This window comes from Macaca nemestrina, chromosome 19 (assembly GCF_043159975.1).
Source record: "Macaca nemestrina isolate mMacNem1 chromosome 19, mMacNem.hap1, whole genome shotgun sequence".
Classification (NCBI taxonomy): Eukaryota; Metazoa; Chordata; class Mammalia; order Primates; family Cercopithecidae; genus Macaca; species Macaca nemestrina.
The window spans coordinates 76,748-92,196 of record NC_092143.1 but is presented as its reverse complement, the minus strand read 5'-3'; the positions used below and the strand labels follow the sequence as shown (position 1 = coordinate 92,196).

The window sequence follows — 15,449 nt, the reverse complement described above, 5'->3', positions numbered from 1 at the left end:
CATGCTGGAACCATCTCCGATGGGATACATTAAGAGGTGGGGCCTTTGGGAGGTCCTGCTCTCAGGACTGGGGTTGGTGTCCTTGTTGGGAGGCCTAGAGGAGCCCTCCTGCTCCTCCACCACGTGAGTTCTGACGAGACGACCGCTGCCACGAAAGACCTGGTGAGATGCTGCCGTCTGTGAGCCACAAGCCCTGGGGCACCAGATCTGCAGGTGCCTTGACCTTGGACTTTCCAGCTTCCAGAGCTGTGAGCAATAAATGTCTCTTTACAAATCACCTAATCGACAGCAGCTGGACAGACAGTAATGTCACAACATGAGTCACTTTCTCAGTGGGCCAGAGGACTCCCCATGAGCCACCACTGTAAAGCAAGAACTCCCTGGAGGATGGAAAGGGGTTCACAAGGAATTCTACCCAGCACCAGGGTGTCTGTCCTTTCTTGCAGGAAGACAGCTGAGCCATGGCAGGAAACTACAGGGTGGGTGGGGCTGGACAGTAATGTGTCACCTGCTCATCTAAGCCTCAGTCTCCTGCCTCTCATCACAACAGTGGGGGTAACACCCCCCTCACCTGAGCTGTTGGGGGAGGTAAGAGTGCTGGGTGATTAACAATTGTTAGTTCCACAGAAATAAGGCAAAGAATCTGCCCCATGTCTTATAAAACCAAACCAGCCCAGGAATTCCACATCACTACTAATTTGCATGGGAAAATGCCAGATTCTCCTAAGTTCTGGCATGTCATTTGTATTAATAAAGTTTGCAGAGTTTTCACATACTAAGTATATAAAACAGGAAAATAAATCATGCAATTTGGAGGCTGAAGCAGGAGACTCACTTGAGCACAGGCGGCGGAGGTTGCAGTGAGCTGAGGCCTCGCCACTGTACTCCAGACTGGGAGACAGAACGAGACTCCATCTCAAAAAATAAAAAAAAAAAAAAGATTTTGCTGCTTCATACTAGTAAAGTGGGCAGACTCTACATGCCAACTCTTATTCAAAGGTCGCCTAACACTGACTCAGGAACTCTGGCCCTGATGTGCTTGGAGTTTTAATCCTAACGGTGTTAAAGACCACTCCCCCAGGAGCTCTGAACAAGTACTCCAGGTATACGCTGAACAAGACCACACACTCTGACCGAAATCTAACTTCCCAGACCCAAACTACAGAACCACAGAAGACACTGCTTCTGTCCAACTTTGTGTTCTGCCATCGTTTGTGTCCATTATTTCCTACAAACCATCTCATTAGAATTTAGGGCACACAAAAGGCCAATACAACAGGGTTACTTTTCAAAGGCTTGGAGGTGAAGAACAGATACAATGCATTAGCTTCCTATTGCTGCTGCAACAAATTACCACAAATGCAAACCTCCTCTCAGCCCTGGAAGTCAGGAGTCCCAGGGCTGAAGTCAAGGGGTCAGTAGCTTGTATTCCTGCCTGTAGTCTCCCAATTCATAGAAGCCACCATGCAGCTTGACTCACAGCCCCACACCCCTCCTACCACTGCCCTGGCCTCAGCCCTGCACCCCTCCGGACCCTGCCCCTGCCCCACACTCGCCCTCACCCCCACAGCCCTCTGGCCTCTATCTCGTCCTCAGGTCTCCTCCTCTGAGGCAGACCCTCGTACTCCCTTCTCAAAAGGCACATGTGAAGACACTGGACCCACCTGGACAACCCAAGGTCCTCCCCCATCTCACTGTCCGTTACACTCACATCTGCAAAGCCTCTTTTGCCATGGAAACTTCATTATACTAACAATCATTTAACAAGTCCATTATAATTATGTGAAAATTGACATTGTTTTCCTCCTAATGAACAGATCAGTCACCCATGTAACCTATAAATATTTGACTATTAAATATACAATACTGTAGGAGACAGAGATGAGGAAGACGGTTCCTCCCTGAAAGACGACTGGACCCTAGACGGAGGGATGAACATTCTGAACAGAATCAACATAACTCAACATTTGAGTCGGAGAGGTCAAGCAATAAGACGTTCAAAAAAGCAACCAGAAAGTATGTACTGTGCCTGTAGTTCACATCTGCGCCTGGCGTCATGAGCACGAGCATGCGGACACGCACACAGGGCCCAAGTTTAAGATCAAATATAAGGAGCTTTCCACTGTAGTATTTAACTAGATCTTATTACAAAATAGCCTCCTGATTTTTATCCAAAAAGTTCTCTGTAATTAAGGAAATTAATTTTCCCCTAAAAGGCATTTCTCTAGCTATCATTCCATATAAACTAAATGTGCATATTAAAGAAAAAAGACAAATGTTTGACTTCGGGGGTTTGCCTACGACTTGGATAAGCATGATTTTCTTCTGGCCAAGCAGGGAGCAGCTGGACCAGACTGGAGGGAAGGAAGAACAAATTTCCACTCTGACCTCAGTTGGGCACCAGAGTCTTCCCTGTCAGAATGTGGGTGTGGTGCTTCCCACACACCAGCCTCTGACGAAACTCAGCCCAAGGGTGTGGGAAAAGGCTGTCTACTTCTGAAAAATCTATAAAGTGCAGATACATCAAAAGCTTCAGAAGACTGTAAAGGGCCAAGGAGACCACTACACCCTTGGAGTTTACAGAAAATGGTCAGCATCACACGTGCCTGAGGTCCAGGGTCAGCTCCCGGCTGCCGCGACGCCGTGAACGCAGCCCTGGCTTCCCCTCTGATGCAGAGAGCTGGTCACTCTGCCGGCAGCACTCAGAGCTCAGAACATTCTAGAGGAAACCAAAGTGTTCCTTTTAAAATGGGGAACCGGGGCAGCACAACTGAAGCTCTACGACTGTCTCAACTACTGGGTTTCGGGGTAGCATTAGGAAATCGTGAGAATCCAAATCTCAATTTCATACAGATTCCAGATTCACTGCAGGTTCCAGAATTTCCTGAAACATTCTTCCAATTTATCACTCAGGATTCCCTTGCCAAAGCTAATAAAGTCTACATTCCTTACGGAAAACCCACCATACGCACCACCACAAGATCAACTGACGCCCGCCCTTCGCACCAAACATAGAAACTGTTACTCACACAAGACTGTGCTGGAGGCAGCTCTCAGCTGAAGTCGAATCCGTGAGACATCATTATCCCCATTTTGGATTGAGTGTGAAGACTGTCAGCAAACCAGGGCCCCAGTGTGAAGCAGAGAACAGATCCTCTGATGCCTGCCTGAACATTTCCTTCCCACCTCTGTCTTGGATATTGAACACCCTCAGAGCTACTGAGTCACCCACATTTGCAGGTCATTTATCCAGCCACCAGGATAACACAATTATGAGATTAAAATGCCTTCTAAGGGCTTTGTCATACTCAACAAGGAAGCTCAAAAGGCTAGGTAAGCACAAGAAAGGGGGAAGCGTCCTCCAGACAGACAAAAACCAAGGAAAACCGTGCAGAGACTCTCCAGAGAGAGCAGAAACAGAGCCCGCTGTAGCCTTTCAGGTCCTGCTGGCCGCAGCCCTGCGTTAGGTGGCACCATTTCCACGGATGCATCCTGCTGGGCCCATTTGAAAGGTCCCGCTTGCAAGACATTCACCCCCACCTCCAGCTCCTGCAAGACCCGCTGCAGCCCCACTCCATCCTGGGGGCCGACTGTGCAAGTCTTCCCGGCGAGACCCCTCAGAGCCTACTCAGTGTCTGAGACTGGGAAGCACCAAGGATCCAGAAAGGCACAATCCCGTTCTCCTCGTGCTGCTTTCTGGGTTCCAAGTTGTCTTAAGAACCAGTCCTGCATAAACCCTGGGCTGGGGAGCCAGCCACAGCCCAGCAGCACCCAGCTCATGTGCTCCACTCACCCCACAGAGGACCACGGAGGCCCCAGCACGCTCTGTCCGCGGGGCAAGACACCAGAAACAGCCACAGTTCAGGGTTCTGCCACCCGCCCCACTGCCGTCATTACCTGCTGGGATCTGAATTCTCATTGGTTGGAAAGGTGATCCCACAGCTCCGCTGCCTTAATTACCTGCTGGGATCTGAAATTGCATTGGTTGGAAAGGGGATCTCATTGCTCAAGCACTCCCTGCTGCCTCCTTGCAAACAACATAGAAAATCCAAAACCCCTTGTAAAGAACGTTTACTATAACCTCAAAACAAGACCCATCCCGAGACCAAGGAATATACACACGCACATCTGACACCTGGTGGACGTCAGTGACCGACACCACGGCTTCCGTGTGGCGTGTGAAGCAGGAGGCCTGTCACGGTGACTCAGGCTGGGGTCTGAAGAGGGGTCTTCCAAGCAACTAGGCAACCAGGACGCACACCCCAAAACCCAAGTCCCCGCACTCATGTACCTGGCAGAAATGCTGCTTGGCCATCGACACCAGTTGTGAACCAAGACCGATCTGTGTCCTGTGGCCCTCACAACGTCCGTACACGTCTGGGCCCAGCACAGGCCCGCAAGGCACCCTGCTCGCCTCCAGTGGGGCTCTCTCCTGTCAAGGGGGATGGCCCTGAAGTCCGTTGAGATTTCCAAAGCTCTACAAAGTCGTGCTTCCTCCTGCTTGTTCAGAAGGCCTAAAGCCCTGAAGACACCAGTGAGAATTGACCTAGCCTCTTAAGGCAGCTCAAATACCTAAACACAGGAACGCTGGACCTCTCTGCCCTCGAGAGCAGCCGATAACACACTGGGCTAAGCAGAAGGCACAGATGTCACATCCAGAAGCCAGTGGAGCTCAGGATTGCATTCCAGGAGCTGCCCATGTGAGTCCCTCCAAGGCTTCCAAGTCCCACTTGATTGTTTTCATCGTATCTCTATAACATCAGAGACATTATGTCTCACTGTATCTATGAGATCGTCTCTACTTTTATGAGCACATATGCTCCCTGACTTACCATGGGATGAAACTGTTCCAATAAACCCAGCGTAAGCTGAAAATATCCTAAATAGAAAGTGCATTTGACCTCATAGTTTCAACTTACAACGGGTTCATCCAGAGGCAGCCCATCTTGGGCCAAACAATGCACTGAGTGTGACTAGTTCACACCATCACAAGGTTGAAAAAAAAAATCACAAATGTAACCATTGGGAGCCAGGGACCATCTGTATTGGGGCTCCTGTCTTCAGAGACAACAGAAACCTCTTCTTAGACAAGAATCACAATTTATAATCCTCAAAATGTTAAACTTAGTTTAACAATCTAGAGGTTCAAACAAAGCCAAAGTAGGCCCACAAGGCCGTTTGTGCCATTCACTAAGACACACGACTCTGTAATAACCCTCACCACAGCCCCTCAGGGTGGGTCCCAGAGGCGGCTGAGGCTTGTGGCTACGGACACTAACGAAACCAAAATCAGAGTACGCAGGTGCAGTCAAGTCATAAGACTTCTCCACTAGCATATGCACAAATGTTCATCAGCAAATCTCATCTTCGCTTTACCTCCCTCCCATGACCTAAAAAGGAGTCCACCACACACACCCATACACACACACACCACTTCAAAAACATAATTAGTACTTGCATTCAATTCTGGGCATTCGGAATAGACCTAATGGGTGATTAAATCTCTCCTCTAACCCATTGCTTAGTCTTCTTAGAGGATGAAGGATTTTGCATAACACAAGTCAACATATAAAAGATCTGCTATAGAAACAGACTTTCAAGTGGTCCTCATTATAGTGATTCAACTAATATACAAAGGACCCAACACACAGCACAGTGTATATTAGAAGAAGGATTAATTTGTTCCCCTAAAAATCCTAATATCTACACAGAAAAAATACCCAATACACATTTTATCATTCTTTACCAGTATAGTCATACAAAGGAGTATCACAAAAGCAAAAGAACACATTTGGATTGACTCACAGTTCTAAGTTTAATATAAAATTGCTAAAACCACCAAGACAAACATGACTATGAAATATTTAACGATCTTCACCTAAATTCAAGTCACCATTCAACCACCAATACCTCTGCTCTCCTTACGGGAACTTTCCAAAAGTAAATTCTGGAATTAACAGGACAAAATTTTCTGGTGATAGAAATTAGGAAGAAATTGGTTGAAGGCGGTTCCTTGGCTGTCAAACTTTTTCTCAATAATATTTTGTAAAATAAAAGCATCAAACAGATCTTTACATTAACTTACAATCTATCAAGCAATACTGGAGCAAGCTTTAAATATTAGCCACATTCTGTCAGGACTGACTAACATTAAATCAGTATCAGTCTCATGTCTTGCAGCATCCACAGCTCATCTTCTTAAAACCACTTAAGATTTCATAATTAACTCAATTAAACAATGTAAGTCATCTCCTTGATCTTTGACATGAAGGGGTAATTTTCCCCCAAAATAGTACCTCTTTCCTTGACATGATTTAATCTGTGGTTAGAGTATTTAACAGGATTTCTTTCCTTCTTAGAAAATAAAATATACACCTTTCCAATATGAAAAACTCTACCTAATAATGCTATAGCTTAACCAGGTCAAAAGCTTTTTTTTTAAGTTAAAAAAAGAACCTAACTGCATCTTTGGACCTTATGTGAGGTAGTGTCCAGGGTCACTGGGACCCCTGCTTGGCCAGTGTAGCTGGGTACCAATTAAAGACAGAAACCCAAGCAGTCACTCAAAGCCCCTTCCCAGCTGTTCATCCTAGTGGAAGAAGCCATGGGTACAAATGAATGCGGCATTCTACGGAGGGCTTTGGGGATAGGCTGCTTGAGAACATCAAAGTGGCTCACGTCCCCCGAGTATAAAGCCAGTGACTGCTCTCAGCTTCCATCCACAGCAGCCAAGGTCTGGAATCACCTGAGCGCCCGTCAACAGGGGATGAAGGGAACGTGGCCCGAACATACACAGGAGCAATACTCCACCACACAGCGGAGAGCCCTGTCATCCGCGGCAGCATGGATGGAGTTGGAGGACATTACGTTAAGCAAACGAGCCAAGCAAGGAAACGGCGCATGTTCTCACTCATAAGCAGGAGCTGAGAACAGATCTCGTGGAGGCCAAGAGTAGGTGGTCTACAGGGCCCAGCAGAGCCCACTCATAAGCAGGATGGGCAGAGGCTGGTAACGGGCACAAACACAGCCTAATGGGAACACGAGACCTACTACTGATAAATCAGCAGGGGGATGGCAGTGGGTCATCTACTGTGTATTTCAAAACAGCTAGGAGAGAATAACTTAACATAACCAGCACAAGGAAAAGAAACTATTTAAAGTGAAAGACATCCCAAGTACACAGATTTCATCAATATAGGGATGAATCAAGGTATCACATGCACTCTGAAAATATGTACATATATTATGTATCAACAGAAACAAAAACCAATGACAGAACCATTTGCGAAGCATGTGCAGGAGAAGAATGGGAAGCCTGACATGGTGTGGCTGTGTGTCCCCACCCAAATCTCATGCTGAACTCTAACCCTGTATTGGAGGTGAGCCCTGGTGGGAGGTGATTGACTCATGGGGGTGGTTTCTAATGGTTTAGCACAATCCCCCAAGCGCTGTCCTCATGATAGTTCTCCTGAGATCTGGTTGTTTGGAGGTGCATGGCACCTTCCCCTTCACTCTCTCTCCCCTTCCAGCCATGTGAAGACATGCCGGCCTCCCCTTCACCTTCCACTCTGATTGTAAGTTTCCCCAGATGTAGAAGCCTGTACAACCCACAGAACTGTATGCCGATTAAACATTTTTTTCCTTATTACCCAGCCTCAGATAGTTCTTTATAGCAGTGGAAGAACAGTACAGTCCTCAGGACCAGCAATGTTTTCCTTCTACTCAGCGGCCAACAAGGTCCTACACCGTAGCTGGTTTTCCAAAGCTTTGCCAGAATGCTGAAGCTGTTTTGGGGATACTAACTTTCCCCATCTCTGGCAAACCAGATGGGGCATCCTATTTGCCTCTTACCACCTTTCTCAGAGAAACCCCACCTCTGAAACAGCCTCCACCAGGTGCCTCCTTCAGCAGCAGCAAAGCTGAGTGTTCCTTGCACACTTCCCTTCTTCTGAACAAGTAAACATCTTAAGCTTGTTTTTCCATCTTCCCAGCTCATTGAAGAAAATATCTTATGCTTTCTATTTTCCTAACACACACACATGGAAGAGAAGTGCCGTGAGGGCAGGGGCTCTTGTTTTCCCGGATCTGAGCCTAGCCCTCAAACACTAGCCAAATACTAACACGATATCCAGAGGCAGAAATGCAAATATCCACATGACTTCAAATACCCTAAGGATCTAACAGGCCGAGTGGCCCATATAACTATGGTGTGCTGGGCCATTCAACTGGTGTCCAAATCCCTGTCCAAGTGAGCTATTTAATTCAGACTTTTCAGACAGCTGTTTTGTTATTGTTGTTGTTCTGTTTTGTTTTTATTAAAGGGATATGTTACAGTTATAATCAAGAATATCCCAGGCTGAGTGTGGTGGCTCATGCCTGTAATCCCAGCACTTTGGGAGGCCAAGGTGAGCTAATCAACTGAGGTCAGGAGTTCAAGACCAGCCTGGCCAACATGTTGAAACCCCCTCTCTACTAATACAAAAATGAACCAGCCATGGTGGCAGGCACTTATAATCCCAGCTACTCAGGAGGCTGAGGCAGGAGAATGGCGTGAACCAAGAGGTGAGGCTGCAGTGAGCCAAGATCGTGCCACTGCATTCCAGCCTGGGCAACACAGCAAGACTGTCTCAAAGAAATAAAAATAAACCAATACTCCCAGTTCTTCACCAATGTCAGATACACATCAGTTTAAAGAAAAATATGAAAGCATGTTTTTAAATTTCAGTGTTGAATTTAACCTTATCTTTTAAGAAGATATGAAGATAGAAGTTCCCCAAGGATCGGGGGAGAAAAAAGCAGTTAAGAAAATTTTAAAACCTCAGGAGAAAAACAAATATGGGTTAAGACCTCAAGGCAAAACTTTTTCTTTGCACTTTGATTTCAAAAGAACAGAGATGCCCAAATTATGAACTCTCCCATCTGCATTTTATATTCGTCTGTGTCCTTTGAAAGGCTGGAGATGGGATCCCAGGTTCCACAGTGCCTGGCCGTGGCTCACATCAGGCGGCATCTTTCACAGCCGTTTACTCCCCTGACTGTGCCTAGAGAGCTCTGTGGCCCAATTTACAAAAAAAAAAAAAAAAAAAAAAAAAAGTCCTAATTTACTCACGTTCATCACTTTGAGCAGAGTCTCAAGAAATGAGACAAATATTGAGACTCCACAGAAGCAAGTACTCTCTTCCAAAAAGTCAAGTGTCAGGTTCCCATGAGCCAGGCAGCTTGCTTACAGAAAGCACTGGCTGACTTGCTGGTTGAATGTTAAATGCATTTAAAATGTTAAGTGATCAAACGCCCCTCCTAGTGGGTGTGCGCGTTGAGCTGGCTGCAGTAGTGATGCAGACCACGTTCTTTCCTTTGGTTTTGCTTCAAGCAGAGCACCCCACACCCAGGAAGAGGCCGAAGGATGGCATCGAGGTCTAGGACAGATTTAAGGAGAGCTGCAGGCTGACTGCCTCATCTGCAAATAGTCTCTCATTTCAGAGAAAATCACTGAACAGAGTTCATAACACGTGAATTTTTAAAATTCATATTTCTAATTTCATCCTATTAGAACTTTTGAACCTCCACCTCCCACCTAGAGAACGTCAGCTCAAGCCGATCACAGCGCAGTGCAATTTTCTATAAATAATGTGCACGCCTGCATCTGAGCCGAGATGTGAATGTCTGGAATGTGCCTGCCAGGCCCAGGAGGAACTGCAGCAAGTGTGGGGACACAAGCCGCTAAGGAATCTGATTTGGAGGGAACTGGAGGCAACTAAAACTAGGTCCACTGGTTTTTCTTGGTAAGGTTTGACCAGGCAAACTGTTATCACTGTTGCTAATTTATGGTAATTGGGATGGGGACTTAACAGTAAGTAATTAGAGCAATTACAGAATTTGCTACTCAATTACAATGGCACAGATTCCTGAGAATGGAAGAACTGTTGCCCAGGAATAGAGTTCAAGAGGTCCTCCCCATGCTCCGAGGAACATGGCATTTCCACGCACCCCTGCTTTGGTCCCTGGCCACCACCATCCTGATCTCGGCCATCTGATGGCATCAGTCCCCAAAGCTGGAAACACCTGACACCTCTTGTCACCCTCCCATCTGCCCTGCCTTCCTCCAGTCCGGGATATTCAGGGATGCCCACATACAGGACCAGGAAACCAGGGTTATCCCCAACCAGTGCCTGCATTCAAAGTCCTCCACGGCAGCACAATCACCAATGGCCAATACTCCCAGAACCTTCCACCTCAAAACGGGAGCACATCTGGATTCAAGCTGACAATGCTGCATTCTCTTTGCCATGTACACATGGAGGCATGTCAGGTTCCACCTAAAGGTATCAGGTTCCACGCTGGTCAGGAGCCCAAACCTAGTCACTCTGCATGATCTCAATTCACCATCCACAGAGAAGCCTGCAGTTTTCCTCTGGTGCACGGTGTGGATGGTGGATAGTGGATGCATTTCCCCTGAAGACTCGGAAACAGAAGCCTGGCCAAGGAGGCCAGTCACCCCATCCCCTGCAAGGCCCGGACGTGACCCTCTGCTGTCTGCACACAGTACCCAAGTCTAGCAGTGCTGGCTCTGTGGTGGGATCCATCTGGGCCTGCAGAGGACCCGGGGCACAGGAACCGTGCAGCCTGGCTGCAGCCAGAGGCCTAAGGGATCCCCACGAGGCTCTCCAGCCTAGGTGCCCTCACCACAGGCAGAGCCATGCAAGAGAGTTGCCTGCTGAACTGGAAACGCCCCAATCTGCTCAGCTAACACAGAAAGACAACAGCCACCTACAGCTGCTGAGCCCCGAAACGTGGCCACTGGGCCTGAAGGGTTGAATCTGGAATTTAATCTGTGAAGTTCTTTTCAAATGTGTTTAGCTATGTAATCAAATCTTTATTCTAATTAAATTTAAAGGAGCCTCTGGCTATGGGCTCCCTTCTCGGGCTTCACAGCTCCAGGGAGTAAGAATGGGAGAGAGAGAGGCCCAGAGCCTCTCTGCATTCTCCACGTTAATTCAACAAGTCATCATAAGGAAAGGCACTCCAGCAGGAGAGGTGTACACGGGAAGAACTGGGTTGGCCCTGACAAGCATGACCCCCATGGCATCACAGCTGCCTCAGGCAACAGGCAAAAGACAATGATGCCCACCTGGACAGGCCACCGGATGTGATGATGCACCCCCAAGCCCTAGTCCCACAGCAGCCAGAGACCACCCGCTGCTCATCCCGGGTGAAACAGGCAGAGCTACCCGAGCTATCAAAAGCAGGAAGAATTAAGGAAGCGATTCCCACGACACACGTGACACTCCTTGGAGACAGACACAGGCTTCGCTGTGAAAGTGCAGAGGACGGTGGAGTCCCTAGGCAGGCTGCTTCTTCCAACGATCGGGAAGAAACCAGATCCATTTCCTTGTAGGAGAATCATTTGTACCGTGATTAGACAGAAGACAGAAGGTGGCTGATGTTATCAAATCATCAAGCACCTCACGGTTGCTTCTCCAAGGAAGGCCTGGAAACTTGCAGCCACCCGCGTAGGGGCCGCAGTGTTTACAATGGAGATACGGGTGACCGAGGTCTGGCTTCCTCAGGGAAGCTACATATGAACTTTCACCACTGAGGAATCGGTCATTTACAGTCACTCACCCTCAATGCAGAAGAGGGCTCAAGACACTGCACCAGACTTCAACACTCAGGGTTGGGGTTAGGGTCAGGGTCAAATTCACCAGTTTTACAAGATGTATTTACTTGGGATGCCAGAAGAGATGCAGCTTCACACCCCCGACCTCCATGGTTTGCTTAGCCCCTTCACCAGTGGATCTCACCAACAGATGACACATCCACGCCTCATCCATGGCAGCACAGAACACCACTTGGAAGACAGCCACTCCCACCAAGCTTCCTGACTTTGGTGTTTAAAATCTGCATCATTTAAAATCTGCATCTCATACGTGAGATTACACTCCTCCGAACAACATTGCCACTGTCATTTCACCCAAAAGGGCTTTAGGAAGTGACACGCGGTCCAGACGCCAGAGGTCGCCGGCCGCCTTACTCTAGCCTAATTCCTTTGTGCCTGTATGGAGGCTTCACAGATACAGCCCATTAATGACTGTATGAGAAGCTCAGGGCATAGACGAACTCAGTGCTGAATTTTTTCCATTTGTCACCCTTTGTTTTGTCCAGAAGACAGCTGAGAAAGGCGGGGGCAGATCATCTCCTCGAGTGTAATGACTCTAGCCACTTCTCTTCACCCCAGGTCACCACTCAGTCAACACCCTTTTGAGAAACCAAAGCAATTCTGTTCCCTTCACTCTGGGTTCCAAGCACTAAATTCCTCCGTTTTATCAATTAGATTATCAAGCAGCTGTTTGTAATCTGGACTGCAATCTGATACGAAATTTAAAGCTAATTTAAGTTGCGGTAATAGCTCCTATTCACATTATAGATAAGGCATGAATGAAAACTTTAATCTGTTCATAGGACCAACTTTGTAAACAAACCAATTATTCAAGCAATGATTGTCTTCAGTTAGATGCAAATTACTTTGCTCATAAAAGATTTTCCAGTAGGAATTTTTAAATCCATGGTCTGTCTTTTCTGAGCCTGTCTCTGCACCTTCCCCTGAGTGCACAGCAGGACTTCTCAGGGCATCCCATCAGCAGACCCACTGAAGAGAATAAGCCCGCAGCCCGCAGCCCCCAGCCCAGGAATCAAGTCCGAGCCCCAGCAGCCCCTCGTCCAGCCGGGGCTTCCTCACCAGCACAGCACCCAGAGGTCTTCCAGGTTTAATGCCACGTGTGCGTGGAAAGTAGAGTGCTGGAAGGAACACAATAGACATTCAACAATGCAAATTCCCCCCTGGAACAGCCCAGCAATCCTCTGTACCTTCCCCAAAGTACCCATGCTAGGCAGGCGTAGAGTCTAATGGGGGTGCCTAGGAATCAGCATTTAACACTATTCTGATGAATAAGAGAGTTTGAGAGGTCGGTCAGCGAGAGGCTGCTGTGGCCTCCACTCATTTGCAGGCTCTGAAGACACACAGATTCAGGTAACAGGCCAGACAGGACAGGACAAGGATGAGGAGGTGGAGGGCAAATTCCATGGACCACCAATCACCCTGCCATCCCCACTGAGACTCCGTGATTTAAAGAGAGGCAAAGCCAGGGAGAAAAGGTGCCCGAACCACACGAGGGACTGAGATTTCACCTAAAGCACGCAGCATGTGGCTGAGGGCCAAGGTTGGGCAAGCCAGGAGCACAGAACGGGGTTCACAGGCCCAGAGGTGTCTCCCACACCCACACCCCGTGCAGACCTCCCAAGCACTGCCTGTGTCTCCTGCCTGGTTTAGTTCCTCCCCGCCTTCTACTGTGTTGGTTTCTCAGCCGCCACCCACCACCACACAACCGTCTTTACAAGCTTGGTGGACTGAAAAGAGCGGGGGCGGGTAAGATCTGGGCTCTGGGGCCAACGTCCTGCCTGAGACATTAGTTCCAACCCACCTAGCTGTGATGTGAGCCCCCGAGATTTCTCAAATGTGAGATGGGAAGGTAACTGAACCCACTCACCAGGACGGCTGTGCAGACTGAGATTACATATAGCCACACCTCGGCATCCACCACACGTGGGACCCCAGTCGTGTTGCCCCTGATGGGAATCCCTCTATCTATGCCCCTTCTGCTACCAGAGCCAACTCCCAGCAGTAGCTGTGGAGGGTGCATCCTCTATTCCCACTCCACTCACCTCCCATCGCTCCACGCAGTGACCTACCACGCAGCGGCCACCAGCAAATCCGGCCCCACTGGATAACCGACCACCAGCCCCCCCTCACTTTGGGGCGTCTTCCACTTGCAGTTCCGAAGCAGGCCGAGAAACCGCCCTCAAGGGCAGTCACCTGTTCCTTATTGCATGTAATGACCTGCCACGCAGGACCACCAGCAAACCCAGCTCCACCATCCAGGCTCCTGTGGATAACCGAACCCCCACCCCCCACCTTGGAGCGTCTTCCACTTGCGGTTCTGAAGGGGGCCGAGAAACCGCTCTCAAGGGCACTCACCTGTTTCTTATTGCACGTAATGACCTGCCAAGCAGGGCCACCAGCAAACCCAGCTCCACCGTCTAGGTTCTGGTGGGTAACTGCCCCTGTCCCCTGCTTCCTCCTGGGGTGTCTGGGAGGCTCAGAAACTGCCCTCCAAGGGCACTCATCTGTTCCTTATTGCACTAACACCTCATTTACAGAAATCCACTTTGACTTTCCAGCACTGCAGTTGTGACAATTTAGCAATCCTGCTTGCAAGCTACAAGAGCTTGAGGTCACGTCCACCTCACCAGTATCCCAGAGACCCAGCACTATCCCACTGTGTTTAAAATTCCAAAATACTCCTGCAAAATGCTACTGGCATTTGCTTTGCACATAAAATGCTAAAAACCTTCAAGTGAAACAAATATCTTCAACAGTTTGATACAATGACATGTGAGTTACACATCTGCCAAGTTGTAAAGCCTCATGCATTTATAACATTTTAGGTACGGTCAAATGGTTCAATTAATATAAACTATGAGAATCTCTAAGAAACAGGTTTCTTCTGGCATTAGATAACCAAAGGAAAACTGGGTTCTGGCTGGCTTGCGGGCCTGTAGAGGCAGACATATCTGCTGACACAACCAAGCTCCTTCCCACTGATGTGGCCTCATCCCAGGCCCCTCACCCGGATGCCTGCAGGCCCCTGGAGGAGCAAGCTGACCTGTCCACATTTCTCAAATGCACAGCTGTTGCTCACACTGCAGATAGAGTTCAAGGCACGAGCAGGCCACCATGCTAAAAATACCACGCAGCGTCCACACCAGGTGACGGTGGTTTTCACTCCATCCCAAAGCCCCAGGTATGAGTTTACAGCCATGATTACCACATGGATTTTTAGACCCTCAAGACATACTTTGTTTCCTTTTATGCAACAAAGTTAAAAGACTATCACTCAGATATAGGCTCTGAAACTGTGGAATAATTATTTGGGAACAGAGCCTCTGCCAGATCAGGATTAGCACTTGGGACAACACCCCGTGACCTCGGTCCACACAAACCCATCCAGACCAGAAGCCTCCCGCACTGTAATTTCTGTGGATTTCTGTAAACGAGGCATTACTGCAATAAGGAATAGATGAGTGCCCTTGGAGGGCAGTTTCTGAGCCTCCCAACCACACGGCCATTTTCAGGCTGAAGCCGCACCACCTCCAGAAACACTGTCCCTCGCCGAGGTGTGCCTGGCTTCTCCCTTTTTCCAAAACGTAACAAAACCTGAAAAGGACAGGTCTGTGTAGAAAAACACAAACTACTTGCGATTCCTCTTCCCAGTTCAGGCTGTAGGAAGCTCGTCTCGGCCCTCACCGTGTTCTGACTGTGGCTTGGTTCCCATAAGAAATAAAGTCAGAATTCTAGTCCCTGTCTCCTGGGCAGTGTGGCAGGCATACATACC

At 48.4% G+C, this 15,449-nt stretch overlaps 1 long non-coding RNA gene across 1 annotated transcript in view; it reads right to left on the bottom strand.

Annotated features, from left to right (window-relative positions):
• Positions 1-15,449, bottom strand: part of LOC139360113 (uncharacterized) — a 270,093-nt gene that overhangs the window by 250,591 nt on the left and 4,053 nt on the right. The window lies entirely within an intron of this gene.